Raw genomic sequence first — 18,129 nt, 5'->3', positions numbered from 1 at the left:
ATAAAGATTGGCATGACTTTGAGATATGAACTTGAGTTACATTCCATGAGATTTGACAAATGAAAAAGGTCCATACTAAAAGGAAAAAAAGTGCAAAAGAAAGAAACAAAAAGAAATAAACAAGGCTGGGCACCAATAGCTTGAGATTTGGATATATGCCTGTGATGATCTTGTACAAAGATAAGCTTGGATAACTAGGTTCTAAGGGGTGCTTCATCACCTGGAAACTTGGATTAACTAACCCAAGATTGCCAACCGAAAGTCCATCATCAAGAGCTACTTTGAGACAAAGCATCTAGTGACCCAAAGAGGTGCTGGGCATCAATTTCCAAAGAACAAAACAAGCTAGATGTCTGTGATGTGTGTGTGCTAAGGAGAGGCTCGAGCAAGTAAGCCCTTAGGGGTGTCTCAACACCTAGCATCTTGAACCAACTAGGGCGGGAATGCTGGCTGAAAGCTTACTCTAAAGAGCTGCCTTAACACATAGCATTAAGCCTCAGCTAAACAATAAATCTCAATCAAAAGAAAGAGAGCAAGAATAACTAAGGACCAAGCAACACCAAGTCTCATTTTTTGTGTAATACAAGTAAGGATCCAAAGGAATGTTAATACCTTAGCCACAGAATAAAAATCACTAAGACACCATGCATGAAAATCCCATTAACCAGTATTGAATGTCTTCCAATAAAGGGATTATACCTCTCTCTGATTTCATTCATTTTCCTTATGCTTTAGTACTTGATTGGGGAAAAGCAAGATTTAAGTTTGGTATTGTGATGACAAGTCATCTTAGGCTAGTTTCACAAGCCTTTTTCATTTATTATTACTTAGTTTTCATGCATTTCTTAGGCAATAAGTAAGTAATTGGATTGGAATTCCATGCATCCCCTGATTCAATTAAACATGGTTGTTTATGTGCTTCTTCATAAGATTTTATGCAAATTTTACTTGATGATATGAATGGTGGAAAAAACCTTATGATTATAGCAAACTTTAATGCAATTGTTTGATTGATATTTGGTGGAAAAGAAGCAAGGGAAAGGCAGAGCTTTGATGTATTATTATTTTGCTTTGACATGAGTGAAGAGCACAATACCTTAGCGCTACGCTCACTCAAGATGAAGAACGCTATGCTCCCCTGCAACATAACCCTTGGCGCTACGTTCTCTTTCAAATAGCGCTGCGTTCTTCACCAAGGAAGTTTTGCTAGCGACGCATACGCGTGGGTGACGCGTACGCGTGGATATGAGGAGCGTTCTTCAGCCACGAGCGCTATGCTCTCCACCCAACAGTTCCTGCGACACTTTTAAAATGAGGATTGAAGAATCACCATCCACGTGTACGCGTGGGAGACGCGTGCATGTGGAAGTGATATTTGTGAAGATCCACGCAAACGCGTGGGCTGAGCGGCATCGTAGAAATGGCACTTTTGAAGGCCACGCATACGTGTGGGTGAGCGTTGTTAGCAAGAGCGCTATGCTCTCAAGGAGAGCGCTACAAGAGACGCGTATGCGTAGGAGAATGCGTACGTGTGACAAGGTCTGTAGAGAGAAACGACGCACACACGTAGGTGACGCGCACGCGTAGGTGACGCGAACGCGTAGGTGACGCGCACGCGTAGGTGACGCGCACGCGTAGGTGACGCGCACGCGTAGGTGACGCGCACGCGTAGGTGACGCGTACGCGTCGCTAGTTCCAAAATGAAGAACGACGGGCATGCATGTGGGACGCGTACGCGTCGATGCCTGAGCGCTCCGTTTTCCTGAAAGCGCTACGTTCTTTTGGAGCAGGATCCGAGTACCAACAAAAAAGCCCATTTTTAAAGAGTTTCCAAGTACACCTGAAGAAGCAAGTACACTAGTATAAATATAGGGTATTTTGGATCGTTAGCGGGCTTGGGGGATCTAGTTTTGGGGAGATTCTTTTTCTTTTATATCTCTTTTGTACTTTGCACTTTTGAATTTTACTTTCTGCTGAGACTCTACTTTCTGTTGACAGTTTTATTTTCCAGTTTTAAATTCTAATTTTCCAGTTTCATTTTGGCTTTTCAATTCCATTTTCTCTTCCTTTTCAATGCTCAATTTAATTTCCAGTTTGAGATTTCTGTTGAGACTTAGAGCTATGAGTCACTAAATCCCATTTTCATTATTGGGAGGAGCTCTATTGTGATCATAATAAATTAATGAAAATTCTTCTTCTTCTCAATTCATTTGGGTAGCTATAGAGTAATTTCTGTTTTGATTGTGGATTATTCACTCAGGAAGGGGGTTTAATTCTACTGAATGCTTGTGTGAGCCTCGGAAGGGGAATCACTTGCATTAGAATTGGAGCTCTATCCTTCACAATTCTTTTAACTAACACCATTCGGGAGGAATTGAGGTTTTGAGAGTTTGTGAGGCTTATGGATGAGAGAATATGCTCTAACTCTTCTCATGACAATTAGATTAAGGAATTGGCAAGATTGATTGTGATTAGAGAGATTGGATTGCCAAGGAATTGGGATTCAATTAATTTCAATCCGCAATAGATCTACTCATATGATTGAGAAAGGAGTTGAGACCCATTTGATTCATGATGGATTACAGTATCTCCAATCCATGATGAATTATTTTCCTTGAATTTCTCCAGTTTAGATCTCTCTGATTTCAATTTAATTTGCAATTGTTCACTGCTCTTAATTCCCAGTACCTAACTCCCTTTACAATTCATGCAATTTAAGTTTCATTGCAATTTAGATTCTACACTTTTACTTTCTTGCATTCCAAGATTCCAGCCATTTACATTTCTTGCAATTTAAGATTCAGCTCTTTTACTCTCTTGCTCTTTAAGTTTCAGTCATTTAAATTTCTTGCCATCTAAGCTTCAAGCAATTTACATTCAGCACTTTAGATTTCTTGCAATTTACATTCTGTCAATCAAATTTCACTTAATTCATCAATATTCTCTTAACTAGACTAATCACCTCACTAAAGTTGCCTGATCCATCAATCCTCGTAGGATCGACCTCACTCTCAGTGAGTTATATTACTTGATGCGACCCGGTATACTTGTCGGTTAGTTCATACGTGTGAAATTTAATTTTCACGTATCAGAGCTCATTACCTACACTAGGGCTAGACATATATCATACTTAGTTGCGCATATCACTTGTGTGTGTTAATTTGGTTCTTGTAGTTGTATGTTATGTTACTGTTTGATTTTGTTCTTTTGTTATGGGCTAATTGATCTGGGACATACAGTCGTTATATAAAAAGTAAATTAACTTGTTTCACCTTGACCCTACTAAGAACTTCCTAGTTCTTACTTACTATCTTCCTACCCGATTCAGATGGAGACAGGTATCATCTTCTATGAGCTCGAGCAGCCTTATGTGTATGACAATCCTATCCTTCACAGCTTCTATATGGTGGATGCGGAGCCTTGAGTCTGTAAGTACGTAGTTAGAGATCATCCCTTTTAGCACCTGCTAGCTCTACCTTTCTTTGATCCTGATGCATCGTATGTTTTTCCGCTATCTTGGTTATATCCCGATTCTGTCCATCATCCTTTTGATCACATGCATGGAGGTCCTATTCCAACATAGCAGGATGGTCAGGCAGTGCCTGAGCCTACCCCTATCGTCGATGACTACATCCCTGAGTCTCCTCCAATAGGTTTGGATATGTCGATAGAGTCTTTTTCTACTCTTTCCTCTGATCCTTTCACCATAGAACCTATTGGGACTTCCGCCACAACTTCTGGTCAGCCCTCAGTAGTTAAACAGATTTTTCCCAGTGGTACAGTTTTTGTAGGCAACAGTAAGGATGGTAGTCCCCAGTGTAACACCCTACCACATAGAGCTTTAATTTATGCCTAGGACGTAAATCAAAAGTGGTGAGGCGCTACGACCTCTAAAACAAATATATATATATATATATATATATATATATATATATATATATATATATATATATATATATATATATATATTTGAAGAATAGTTTAACTAGGAGCCTTAGAAGGAAAGATGAACAAAACAAGGTCGAACACCCGTCACACTCGAAAAGCGATTAGATAGAAGGCTTATACAAAAAACCAAACCAAAGAGACAAGTATATAAGTAGAATTTCCAAAGATAGATACATAATCAAGCTCTAAACTCAATTTATGAAGAACTATTAGTAGTATCAATGAAAGAGTAATTAGTGCCTTCGTTGGATGACGGTAATATGGTTGGTGAATTGGTAAGAACCTTTTCACCTTCCTCAAAGGCTAACCGCCTCTGAGCTTGCCTAATATGAAGCAAAGTTCTTTCAATTTCCGAATCAAATGATGCTAAGCTCGGATTTGGTAGTGAACGCGTCATACAATGAAGGAGATAAGAAGCTCATGACATCAATTGGTATCTAAGCAAAGACTAATTCTAACTAACAATCAAACAAACAAATAATCAAGAGAGAAATGCAAGTATCCACATATTAACATATTCACACTAACCAATAGAATGGCACACCAAAGTAATTTCCCGACAACAGCGCCATTTTGATGAACCGAAATATTCTTATGCCAGTTAGAAATTAATAATGAATTCAAGCGTGAGTATAGTCTAACCAACACGCAAATATCGCATCAAACAATTCTAAAATCTATGACCGAGAGTGTTGATCCCGGGTCGTTCTCCCTAGGAATTGCCTTAGAATGCACATCATTGATTAGGAAATCTTTTGTGGTTTTGAGAGTTGGTGCAAGAATTCAAGCTAACAAGAGCAAACAACAATTAATTGAAATAAAGGCCTTGGCCAAGGGTAAGTATTGGAAGTTTCATCATTATAGCTTCCTTCAATTATGATAAGAATTGATTGTTGCTTCACTTAGTTAACCCCCTAACAATAGAGAAAAGTCAATTGAGAGTAACTAACTTGAGTCACAAGTCCTAGTCTCACCCTAGGAAAGTCTAGCTTTAGTGCACTCCAAGTCAATTAGCAATTCTCAATTCATAATCTATAATTGATATCCACTATTCAAGTGTCTCCAATAACTCAACCCCTAAGCCAAGTAAGAGAAATCTACTCCATAGCTAGGGTTGTCATTATCACAAACAATTGGTAGGAAATCATAGAAGACATGATGTAATTGAGAGAAGAAAATTGAATTAAAGCTATCTAATCCAAATAATCATCAACAATCAAGCAATTGAATGAAATTTCACAATTCATTAATCCAAATTCAAATTAACAAAGTTAAACCAATCTAGATCTAAGAGATTGAATCAAAAGAACATCAACTAAGAGTAGAAGAAGAGTGGATCTACAACTTGTATCAAAACAAAAGTGAATTAGCAATAGATCTCACCAAGAAATCAAAGAAAACTTGTAATGGAGGAAGTGAAATCCTAGAGAGAATTTGGAGTTTCTCTCTCTAAAAACAAAATATAACTAACTCCTTAAAATATCTAGAATTATGACTAATTGTCCTAACACTCCTAATCCTTGGTCTTCTTAAGCTTTTCCCTCCAAAATTCTGCTCCAAAACTAGTCCTGGGACTCCCTGAAATCGCTGGACACGTTTTCCTTTTAAAAAATCACGTGCGCACATCGGTGCGTACGCGCACCTGGGGTCTTCTGTGATCCGCGCGCAGGCGCATAATGTGCGCGAGCATCATAGGAAATATAGCCCAGCCATATAAGTGCGCCGGCTTCTCATCTCGGCTCCACCCAGCCGGCTCTGGGGGTACACATCCGTGCGTACGCGTATGGTTCACGTGCGCGCACATGCCCAAGTTCCAAAACTTGCTTTATTCCATGCTCCTTCCATTCATGCATGCTTCCTTCACTCCTCTCAGCCATTTTTGTCCTATAACTTCTGAAACCACTTAACGAACGGATCAAGGCATCGAATGGTAATAGAGGAGGATTACAATATATCAATTTTGATGCAAAGAAGCATATTTTCATCTATGAAGCAAAGTTGGGAAGGGAACACAAGATCATGCAGTTTTATATAAATAAGTGTGGAAGATCATTGATAAAATCCTTACATTCTATACATGATAAACCCTAAAGACGGGCTTTATCAGCGCACGCATGGAAAGTGACGTTTCATGGCGACGCGTACGCGTGACCCACGCGCACGCGTCGGTGCTCGCACGTGACCCACTTATACTGAATCTGCTGGGGGCGATTTCTGGGATTCCCAGGCCCAGATCCAACTCATTTCTGATGCTATTCAACAATCTAGACCAATTAGTTTAGTTTTAGTTTAGTTTTGGAGGAAAAGTTAGTTTCTAGAGAGAGAAGCTCTCTCTTCTGTCTAGAATTAGGATTAGGTTTAGGTTAATTTCTTAGATTTAGATCTACTTCTTCTCTTGCTTCAATTTTCCTTTTGCTTTATTAATTCTTATGTAGATCTCTATTTCTCTTTCAATGCAATTTATGATTTCCATGTCTTTTCATGTTGCTTTGATTTTCTATTATGGATCTATTGCCTTTGTAGTTAGATCTCTCTTTAATTCTTGCAATTCATGTTGTTTACTTTTATTGCTTTCTATGTGTTTGTTGGAATGCCTCTTTTAGTTATGAGTTAGATTTTGTTCCTCTTGGCCTAGGTAGAGTAATTGGTGACTCTTGAATTATCAAACTCCTTTGTTGATTGATAATTAGAAGTTGCTAATTAACTTGAATGCCACTAAAGCTAGTCTTTCATCATGATTAGGCTAGGACTTGTGGGATCAAGTTAATTTATCCACTTGACTTTCCTTCATAGTTAGAGGTTAACTAAGTGGGAGCAATGAATAATTTTCATCACAATTGATAAGGATAGCTAGGATAGGACTTCTAGTTCTCATACCTTGCCAAGAGCTTTTCTAGTTGTTAGATTATTTCTTTTGCAACTTACAATTCTTGTTTTTCTTGTTTCTCATCTTAAAAACCCCAAACATACTTCATAACCAATAACAAGAATACTTTATTGCAATTCCTAGGGAGTACGACCCGAGGTTTGAATACTTCGGTTATTTTTATAGGGGTTTGTTACTTGTGACAACCAAATTTTTGTATGAAAGGATTATTGTTGGTTTAGAAACTATACTTGCAACGAGATTTCATTTATGAAATTCTTTACCATCAATAAATCATTCATCAAAATGGCGCCGTTGCCGGGGAGTTGCAATGGTGTTATGTTATTGGTTATTGTATATATGTGACTATTGTGAATAGCTTTATTCTTGGATTGCTTGTTAGTTTTTGCTAGCTTTAGGACTTTGTTTCATTAATTCTTACTAGCTTTTGTTTCTATTTTCTCTTTTCGTTATGAATTCTCACTTTGACTATGAGTTTGGGTCTAATTATGTTGTAGGAAATGAGGGCTACAATGAGGATGTGTATCAAGGATGGAACAATCAAAGGTGGGAGGAGCCACATGCATATGATCAATCTTCATGGCAACAACCTCCACCATATGATCTATCTTTTTCAAATCTTTTTCAAATCTTTTTCAAAAATCAAATCTTTTTCATTTTTTCTTTCATAATTTCGAAATTTTCAAAATCTTTTTCTTATTTCTATTTCATATTTTTGAAATTAATGCTAACAATTAATGTGATTGATTCAAAAATTTCAAGTTTGTTACTTGCCTATTAAGAAAGGTTCATTCTTTAAATTTTAAATCATATCTTTTTAGTTTCTTGTTAGTCAAGTAATCAACTTTAATTTTCAAAATCAAATCTTTTTAAATTTCTTTTTCAAAATCAATTTCAAAATCTTTTCTAACTTCTTTTCTAACTCCTTATCTTTTCAAAAATTGATTTTCAAATCTTTTTCAATCAACTACTTAACTTTTGTTTGATTTTAAAAATTTACTATTTCAATCATATCTTTTTCAAAACTACCTAACTAATTCTCTCTCTAATTTTCGAAAATCACCTCCATTTTTTTCAAAATTCCTTTTTAATTAACTAATTGTTTTAAATTTTAATTTAATTTTATTTTATTTTAAAATTTTCAAATTTTAACTTTAATTTTTAAATTAAAAACAAAAATTTTTATTTTTATTTTTATTTTGTTTAATTTTCGAATTCTCTCATCTCTCATCCCCTTCTGTTTATTTATTCATCTACTAACACCCCTCTTTCACTCAAGAATTTGAACCCATTCCTCTCCCCTGTGTTTGGATTCTTATCTTTTTCTTTTTGCTACTCTTCTCTTCTTATACTTACATAAGGAATCTCTATACTGTGACATAGAGGATTCCATATTTTCTTTTGTGTTCTCTTCTTTTTCACATGAGCAGGAGCAAGGATAAGAACATTCTTGTTGAAGCTAATCCGGAACCTGAAAGGACTCTGAAGAGGAAGCTAAGAGAAGATAAAACACAACACTCTGAAGAGGACTTTACTGAAATTTTCGAAAAAGAAAGAGACATGGCCGAAAATAATAACAATGCAAGGAAGATGCTTGGTGACTTTACTGCACCAAATTCCAACTTACATGGAAGAAGCATCTCAATCCCTGCCATTGGAGCAAACAATTTTGAGCTTAAACCTCAATGAGTTTCTCTGATGGAACAGAATTGCAAGTTTTCTGGACTTCCATCAGAAGATCCTTTTCAGTTCTTAACTGAATTCTTGCAGATCTGTGATACTATTAAGACCAATGGGGTTGACTCTGAAGTCTACAGGCTCATGATTTTCCCGTTTGCTGTAAGAGACAGAGCTAGAATATGGTTGCACTCTCAACCTAAAGATAGCCTAAACTCTTGGGATAAGCTAGTCACGGCTTTCTTAGCCAAGTTCTTTCCTCCTCAAAAGCTTAGTAAGCTTAGAGTGGATGTTCAAACCTTTAGACAGAAGGACGGTGAATCCCTCTATGAAGCTTGGGAGAGATATAAGCAACTGACCAAAAAGTGTCCTTCTGACATGCTTTCAGAATGGACTATCCTAGATATACTCTATGATGGTCTGTCTGAGTTATCAAAGATGTCATTGGACCATTCTGCAGGTGGATCTATTCACCTAAAGAAAACGCCTGCAGAAGCTCAGGAACTCATTGACATGGTTGCTAATAACCAGTTCATGTACACTTCTGAAAGGAATCCTGTGAGTAATGGGACGCCTCAGAGGAAGGGAGTTCTTGAAATTGATGCTCTGAATGCAATATTGGCTCAGAACAAAATATTGACTCAGCAAGTCAATATGATTTCTCAGAGTCTGAATGGAATGCAAGCTGCATCCAACAGTACTCAAGAGGCATCTTCTGAAGAAGAAGCTTATGATCCTGAGAACCCTGCAATAGCAGAGGTGAATTACATGGGGGAACCCTATGGAAACACCTATAATCCCTCATGGAGAAATTACCCAAATTTCTCATGGAAGGATCAACAAAAGCCTCAACAAGGCTTTAATAATTATGGAAGAAACAGGTTTAGCAATAGCAAGCCTTTTCCATCATCCACTCAGCAACAGACAGAGAATTCTAAGCAGAATCCATCTAGCTTAGCAAATATAGTCTCTGATCTATCTAAGGCCACTTTAAGTTTCATGAATAAAACAAGGTCCTCCATTAGAAATTTGGAGGCACAAGTGGGCCAACTGAGTAAAAGAGTCACTGAAATTCCTCCTAGTACTCTCCCAAGCAATTCAGAAGAGAATCCAAAAAGAGAGTGCAAGGCCATTACCTTATTTGGTGTGGCCGAACCCAAAGAGGAGGAGGAGGATGTGAATCCTAGTGAGAAAAACCTCCTGGGACGCTCAGTGACCAATAAGGAGTTTTCCTTTGAGGAACCAAAGGAATCTGAGACTCATCTAGAGACCATAGAGATTCCATTGAACCTCCTTCTGCCCTTCATGAGCTCTGATGAGTATTCTTCTTCTGAAGAGAATGAAGACATTACTGAAGAGCAAGTTGCTAAGTACCTTGGTGCAATCATGAAGCTGAATGCCAAATAATTTGGTAATGAGACTTGGGAAGATGAACCTCCCTTGCTCACCAATGAACTAAATGCATTGGATAGGCAGAAATTACCTCAAAAGAAACAGGATCCTGGTAAATTCCTAATTCCCTGTAACATAGGCACCATGACCTTTGAGAAGGCTCTGTGTGACCTGGGTCAGGAATAAACTTAATGCCACTCTCTGTAATGGAGAAACTTGGGATCTTTGAGGTGCAAGCTGCCAAAATTTCATTAGAGATGGCAGACAACTCAAGAAAACAGGCTTATGGACAAGTAGAGGACATGCTAGTAAAGGTTGAAGGCCTTTACATCCCTGCTGATTTTATAATCCTAGACACTGGGAAGGATGAGGATGAATCCATCATCCTTGGAAGACCCTTTCTAGCTACAGCAAGAGCTGTGATTGATGTGGACAGAGGAGAATTGGTCCTTCAACTGAATGAGGACAACCTTGTGTTTAAAACTCAAAGATCTCCTTCTGTAACCATGGAGAGGAAGCATGGAAAGTTTCTCTCACTGCAGAGTCAACTAAAGCCCCCACAGTCAAACTCTAAGTTTGGTGTTGGAAGGCCACAACCAAACTCTAAGTTTGGTATTGAACCCCCACATTCAAACTCTAAGTTTGGTGTTGGGAGGTCCCAACATTGCTCTGAACATCTGTGAGGCTCCATAAGAGCTCACTGTCAAGCTATTGACATTAAATAAGCGCTTGTTGGGAGGCAACCCAATGTTATTTAATTATATCTATTTTTTTTTATTTCTATTTCGTATTTTATTAGGTTGATGATCATGTGGAGTCACAAAAACTACAAAAAAATCAAAAATAAAATGAAAAATAGCATAAAAAAATAGCACACCCTGGAGGAGGAGCATTTTGGCGTTTGAACGCCAGAAACAAGCATCTTTCTGGCGTTTAACGCCAGAAACAAGCACCAAGTTGGCGTTTAACGCCAGAAACAAGCATCTACCTGACGTTAAACGCCAGAAACAAGCACCAGACTGGTGTTTAATGTCAGAACAGAGCATGGGAGTGGCGTTAAACGCCAGAAACAGGCTACATTTGGGCGTTTAATGCCAAAAACAAGTAGCAAGCTGGCGTTTAACGCCAGACATGCATGCTAAGGGTGTTTTACACGCCTATTTGGAGCAGGGATGTTAAGTCTTTGACCTCACAGGATCTGTGGACCCCACAGGATCCCCTCAGGATTTGTGGACCCCACAGGATCCCCACATTTTCTTCTCTCCTTTTCACACCTTTTCATAACTCTCTTCCACGAATACCCCTCACCAATCACCTCAATCACTCTTCCCCATCACCTCTTCACCATTCACATCCATCCTCTCTTCCCCAAAAACCCCACCTACCTCCAAAATTCAAATTCTTTTCCCTCCCAAACCTAACCCTAATGACCGAACCCTAAACTTTCCCTCACTCCTATATAAACCCCTCTTTCCTTCTTCATTTTCACACAACACAACCCTTTCTTCTTCCCCTTGGCCGAACACACACCTCTCTCCCTCTCCTCCATTTTTCTTCTTCTTCTCCTTCTTTCTTTCTTCTTTTGCTCGGGGACGAGCAAACATTTTAAGTTTGGTGTGGTAAAAGCATATCTTTTTGTTTTTCCATAACCATTAATGGCACCTAAGGCCAGAGAAACCTCAAGAAAGAGGAAAGGGAAGGCAATTGCTTCCACCTCTGAGTCATGGGAGATGGAGAGATTCATCTCAAATGTCCATCAAGACCACTTCTATGAAGTTGTGGCCAAGAAGAAAGTGATCCCTGAGGTTCCTTTCAAGCTCAAAAAGAATGAGTATCCGGAGATCCGACATGAGATCCGAAGAAGAGGTTGGAAAGTTCTCACCAACCCCATTCAACAAGTTGGGATCTTAATGGTTCAAGAGTTCTATGCAAACGCGTGGATCACTAGGAACTATGATCAAAGTGTGAACCCGAATCCAAAGCACTGGCTTACCATGGTTCGGGGAAAATACTTAGATTTTAGTCCGAAAAATATAAGGCTGGCGTTCAACTTGCCAATGATGGAAGAAAATGCACGCCCCTACACTAGAAGGGTCAACTTTGATCAAAGGTTGGACCAAGTCCTCATGGACATATGTGTGGAAGGAGTTCAATGGAAAGTTGACTCAAGAGGCAAGCCGGTTCAATTGAGAAGACTGGACCTTAAGCCTGTAGCTAGAGGATGGTTGGAGTTTATTCAACGCTCAATCATTTCCACTAGCAACCGGTCTGAAGTTACTATAGACCGGGCCATCATGATCCATAGTATCATGATTGGGGAGGAAGTGGAAGTTCATGAGATTATACCTCAAGAACTCTACAAGGTGGCTGACAAGTCCTCTACTTTGGCAAGGTTATCCTTTCCTCACCTTATTTGCCACCTCTGCAATTCGGCTGGAATTGACATAGAGGGAGACATCCTCATTGAAGAGGACAAGCCCATCACTAAGAAAAGGATGGATCAAACAAGAGATCATAGACCTCAACAAGAGCATGAGGAAATTCCTCACCATGAAATCCCTGAGATACCTCAAGGGATGCACTTTCCTCTACAAAACTATTGGGAGCAAATCAACACCTCCCTAGGAGAACTAAGTTCCAACATGGGACAACTAAGGATGGAACACCAAGAGCATTCCATCATCCTCCATGAGATTAGAGAAGATCAAAGAGCTATGAGGGAGGAGCAACAAAGACAAGGAAGAGACATAGAGGAGCTCAAGAGCACCATTGGTTCTTCAAGAAGAGGAAGACGTCACCCTCACTAAGGTGGACCCGTTCCTTAATCTCCTTGTTCTTAATTTCCTGTTTTTCGTTTATTATGCTTTATGTTTTATTTATGTTTGTGTCTTTACTATATGATCATTAGTGTCTAAGTGTCTATGTCTTAAAGCTATGAATGTCCTATGAATCCATCACCTCTCTTAATTAAAAACTGTTCTAAAAACAAAAGAACAAGAAGTACAGGGTTTCAAATTCATCCTTGAAACTAGTTTAATTATTTTGATGTGGTGACAATACTTTTTGTTTTCTGAATGAATGCTTGAACAGTGCATATGTCTTTTGAAATTGTGGTTTATGAATGTTAAATATGTTGGCTCTTGAAAGAATGATGAAAAGGAGAAATGTTATTGATAATCTGAAAAATCATAAAAATTGATTCTTGAAGCAAGAAAAAGCAGTGAATAGAGAAGAGCTTGTGAAAAAAAAAAGGAGAAAAAAAAGTGGCGAAAAAAAAAAAGAAAGAAAAAGAAAAAGCAAGCAGAAAAAAAAAAGCCAAAAACTCTTAAAACCAAAAGGCAAGAGCAAAAAGCCAATAGCCCTTAAAACCAAAAGGCAAGGGTAATAAAAAGGATCCAAGGCTTTGAGCATCAGTGGATAGGAGGGCCTAAAGGAATAAAATCCTGGTCTAAGCGGCTAAACCAAGCTGTCCCTAACCATGTGCTTGTGGCGTGAAGGTGTCAAGTGAAAACTTGAGACTGAGCGGTTAAAGTCAAGGTCCAAAGTAAAAAAAGAGTGTGCTTAAGAACCCTGGACACCTCTAATTGGGGACTTTAGCAAAGCTGAGTCACAATCTGAAAAGGTTCACCCAGTTATGTGTCTGTGGCATTTATGTATCCGGTGGTAATACTGAAAAATAAAGTGCTTAGGGCTACGGCCAAGACTCATAAAGTAGCTGTGTTCAAGAATCAACATACTGAACTAGGAGAATCAATAACACTATCTAAATTGTAGCTTCCTATAGATGCCAATCATTCTGAACTTCAATGGATAAAGTGAGATGCCAAAACTATTCAAGAGGCAAAAAGCTGCAAGTCCCGCTCATCTGATTGGAGCTAAGTTTCATTGATATTTTGGAATTTATAGTATATTCTCTTCTTTTTATCCTATTTGATTTTCAGTTGCTTGGGGACAAGCAACAATTTAAGTTTGGTGTTGTGATGAGCGGATAATGTATATGCTTTTTGGCATTGTTTTTACATAGTTTTTAGTATAATTTAGTTAGTTTTTAATATATTTTTATTATTTTTTAAATAAAAATCACATTTCTGGACTTCACTATGAGTTTGTGTGTTTTTCTATGATTTCATGTATTTTCTGGCTGAAATTGAGGGACTTGAGCAAAAATCAGATTCAGAGGTTGAAGAAGGACTGCAGATGCTGTTGGATTCTGACCTCCCTGCACTCAAAGTGGATTTTCTGGAGCTACAGAACTCCAAATGGCGCGCTCTCAATTGCGTTGGAAAGTAGACATCCAGGGATTTCCAACAATATATAATAGTCTATACCTTTCCCAAGTTTAGACGACGCAAACTGGCATTCAACGCCATCTTCCTGCCCTATTCTGGAGTTAAACGCCAGAAACAGGTTGCAAAGTGGAGTTAAACGCCAAAAACAGGTTACAAACTGGCGTTCAACTCCAAGAGAAGCCTCTACACGTGTAAAGCTCAATGCTCAGCCCAAGCACACACCAAGTGGGCCCCGGAAGTGGATTTCTGCATCATTTACTCATTTCTGTAAACCCTAGTAACTAGTCTGATATAAATAGGATCTTTTACTATTGTATTAGACATCTTTGATCAGTTTTATGCTATCTTAGACCTTTATGGGGGCTGGCCATTCGGCCATGCCTAGACCATTATCACTTACGTATTTTCAATGGTAGAGTTTCTACACCCCATAGATTAAGGTGTGGAGCTCTGCTGTTCCTCATGAATTAATGCGAAGTACTATTGTTTTTCTATTCAATTCAAGCCTATTTCTTATCTAAGATATACACTTGTTCTTCAACATGAGGAAGGTGATGATCCGTGACACTCATCATCATTCTCACCTATGAATGCGTGCCTGACAACCACTTCCGTTCTACTTGCGATAGCTTGAGTGCGTATCTCTTAGCCTCCTGGTTCATGACACATGGTTGCCTTGCCTGACAACTGAGCCTTCCATTCCATGAGATCAGAGTCTTCGTGGTATAGGCTAGAATTTTTAGCGGCCATTCTTGAGATCCGAAAAGTCTAAACCTTATCTATGGTATTCCGAGTAGGATCTGGGAAGGGATGGTTGTGACGAGCTTCAAACTCGCGAGTGCTGGGCGTAGTGACAGATGCAAAAGGATTACTGAATCCTATTCCAATATGATCGAGAACCGACAGATGAATAGCCGTGCTGTGACAGCGCATTTTGGACCATTTTCACTGAGAGGATGGGATGTAGCCATTGACAACGGTGATGCCCTACATAACGCTTGCCATGGAAAGGAGTATGAAGGATTGGATGAAGACAATAGGAAAGCAGAGAATCAGAAGGAATAAAACATCTCCATACGCTTATCTGAAATTCTCACCAATGAATTACATAAGTACCTCTATCCTATATTTTACTTATATTTCTATTATCAATTCACCATAACCATTTGAATCCGCCTGACTGAGATTTACAAGGTGACCATAGCTTACTTCAAGCCGACAATCTCCGTGGGATCGACCCTTACTCACGTAAGGTTTATTACTTGGACGACCCAGTGCACTTGCTGGTTAGTTGTGCGAAGTTGTGACAAAGAATTGAGATTACGATTGTGCGTACCAAGTTGTTGGCGCCATTGAGATCACAATTTCGTGCACCAGAAACCATGGATCGGCTTCAAGCAACCGTCCGTCAAAAGTTAGATGCATGGGACTCATACCACATGTCCACGAATGATTGCGGGAGAGCAACCGAAGAGGGTAGTTTGAAGGGGATTGTAGAATCTCAACTTGAGAACAATGGATTGGAGTGTGTTGAGCAACAAGAAGAACAAATGGAGAACATAGAACCACCACATCCTTATTACGATGAATCACTTTTCTACTATGAACCCTTCCCCCAAGACAATGAGCCCTCTCATCCACCCCAACCTCCAATAGATGACATCCTTGGTGTTCTTCTTCAAGGGCAAATGGAGATGAAAAGGGATGTACAAAATTTCACGACCGCCTTAGACGAGGTGGTAAACCGGTTAGCATCCCAATGCTTGGACACTCCCATGGCTACATGTGAAGAATCCAAGGAAGAGCATAGCATGAAGGAGAGATTTGATGATGAGAAATATTGCTTTGTGTTGGAACAATTGGAGGAAGCTAGGATTGTTGAAGAAAAGGAAGAAGTGATTGAACACTTAGGAGATGCGGAACCTCCATGGGAACATCGAGTTGAAGAAAACCCCTCCAAGAAGATTGAATTTGATGCTAAGGAGGAATGTGCACAACCCCCAAGGCATATCCCTTATGAAGAATTGGACGGGATAAAGCAAGAATTGAGTTTCCTTCGTGATGAAGATCAAGCATCAAGTCTTAGTGGTGAAGAATCTTTTGAGCATAAAGAACCTTCCCCGGTGGATTTGAAAGCGTTGTGGAGGTAAATTTTTCTCACCCTCCTATTTATAGTTCGAGTAAGGGAAAAGGCTTCGATGAAATTGTTGAACAAAGGATTACATTTGAGAAAACTTGTGAAGAGGTAGAAGTCCTTAGAAAGAGTAGGACGGAAGTTGGATACGCTTTGTTAAGACCCTTGGAAGCATCTTTGCCTAGGTTACCATCTACTCCTTCATTTGAGTGGGTAAAATTCATTTCTATTAGCTTCATTATCCCACTTGAATATGGCTTGCTTGAAACGGATGGTCAACTTAGGACACTTTACGGGATGAAGCGTAAGAGAAAGATGTTTCATGGTTGGCATTGCAAATCAAGGCTCATTTCAGTTGATACTTCAAGGGTTAAATACAAAGGATGGACTAGTGCTCAATTAGGTGGGTCTAGAAGGATGTTTGGTCACTTCATAGAGAATTTATCTTACTTGCCACCCGGATGGACTAATGATGATTGATGAGAGGAACTTTTGCGTGGTCTAGAAATTTGCGAATAAATCCTCGTTGCAAGTATAGTTTCTAAACCTTCAAAAGTCCTTTCATACAAACGTTTTGGTTGTCACAAGTAACAAACCCCTTTGAAATTGATAACCGAGTATTCAAACCTCGGGTCGTCTTCTCAAGGAATTGCAGAGAGGTATGTTCTTATTATTGGTTATGAGTTTGTAAATTAGGGTTTTGGAAGTAAGGAGGGAATATATTATATGATAAGTAAAATAAAATAATAATAATAAAATCTCCTGGCAAGGTATAAGAATTGGAATTCCTATCCTAGTTATCCTTATCAAGTGTGAAGAGAATTGTGTTTTAATCCCACTTGGTCAGCCTTTATTAAACAAAGGAAGGTTAAGTGGACTGATTAGCTTGATTCTCAAGTCCTAGTCAACTCCTATGGAGAGACTAGTGTTAGAGCAATCCTAGCTAAAGCAGAATCTGCCAATTTCAATCACTTGCTGAGTTTGATAACTCAAGTACTACCAATCACTTGACCAAAGCCAAAAGGGAGAGAAATATCTAAATTAAATTGAAAGCAATCTTAAACAGAGCAAAGCAATCTTAAATCTAAAATACCTCAAATAACATTAATTAAGAAAATTATATGTAACATGGAAGAGTTCATAAATTAAATTGGGAAAATAAATAAAAATAAAGAACCTGGATTGAGAGCCACTCCTAAAACTAAGAGAAATCCAAAATCCTAATCCTAAGAGAGAGGAGAGAACCTCTCTCTCTAAAAACTACATCTACTCCTAAAATTGTGAATGTGAAAGCTTTCTTCTGAATGGATGCATTCTCCCACTTTATAGCCACTAATCTGTGTTTTCTGGGCCGAGAACTGGGTCAGAAACAGCCAAGAAATTGCTGGAGGAGAAATCTGCCATGCTGGTTTTTTGTCACTACGACACGGCCGCATGGAGCACGCGGTCGCGTCGCCTAGCGTTAGGGAAATTATGGCAGATTATATATCAAATCGAAGCCCCGGACGTTATCTTTCCAACACAACTAGAACCGCGTCGTTTGGACCTCTGTAGCTCAAGTTATGACTGTTTGAATGCGAAGAGGTCAAGCTGACAGTTTTGCAGTTTCTTCAACTTTTTGTACTCCTTCCACTTTTGCATGCTTCTTTTCCATCCTCCAAGCCATTCCTGCCCTATAATCTCTGAAAGCACTTAACACACATATCAAGGCATCTAATGGTAATAAGAGAGGATTAATAATAAGCAAATATAAGATCAAAGAAGCATATTTTCAATTATAGCACAAAATCAGGAAGGAGTTG

General features: G+C 38.9%; 1 non-coding gene across 1 annotated transcript; it reads right to left on the bottom strand.

The window, feature by feature from the left end:
- Positions 1 to 8,788: 8,788 nt before the first annotated feature.
- Positions 8,789 to 8,896, bottom strand: LOC148574446 (small nucleolar RNA R71). The gene has a single exon (XR_015905800.1). It is a non-coding gene; the product is annotated as a small nucleolar RNA R71 (small nucleolar RNA).
- Between the last annotated feature and the right edge of the window lie 9,233 nt (positions 8,897 to 18,129).

Source organism: Arachis ipaensis, chromosome B2, assembly GCF_059453495.1.
Source record: "Arachis ipaensis isolate K30076 ecotype BB chromosome B2, ASM5945349v1, whole genome shotgun sequence".
NCBI lineage: Eukaryota > Viridiplantae > Streptophyta > Magnoliopsida > Fabales > Fabaceae > Arachis > Arachis ipaensis.
The sequence above is the reverse complement of the archived record's forward strand: the minus strand, read 5'-3'. Positions and strand labels throughout refer to the sequence as shown.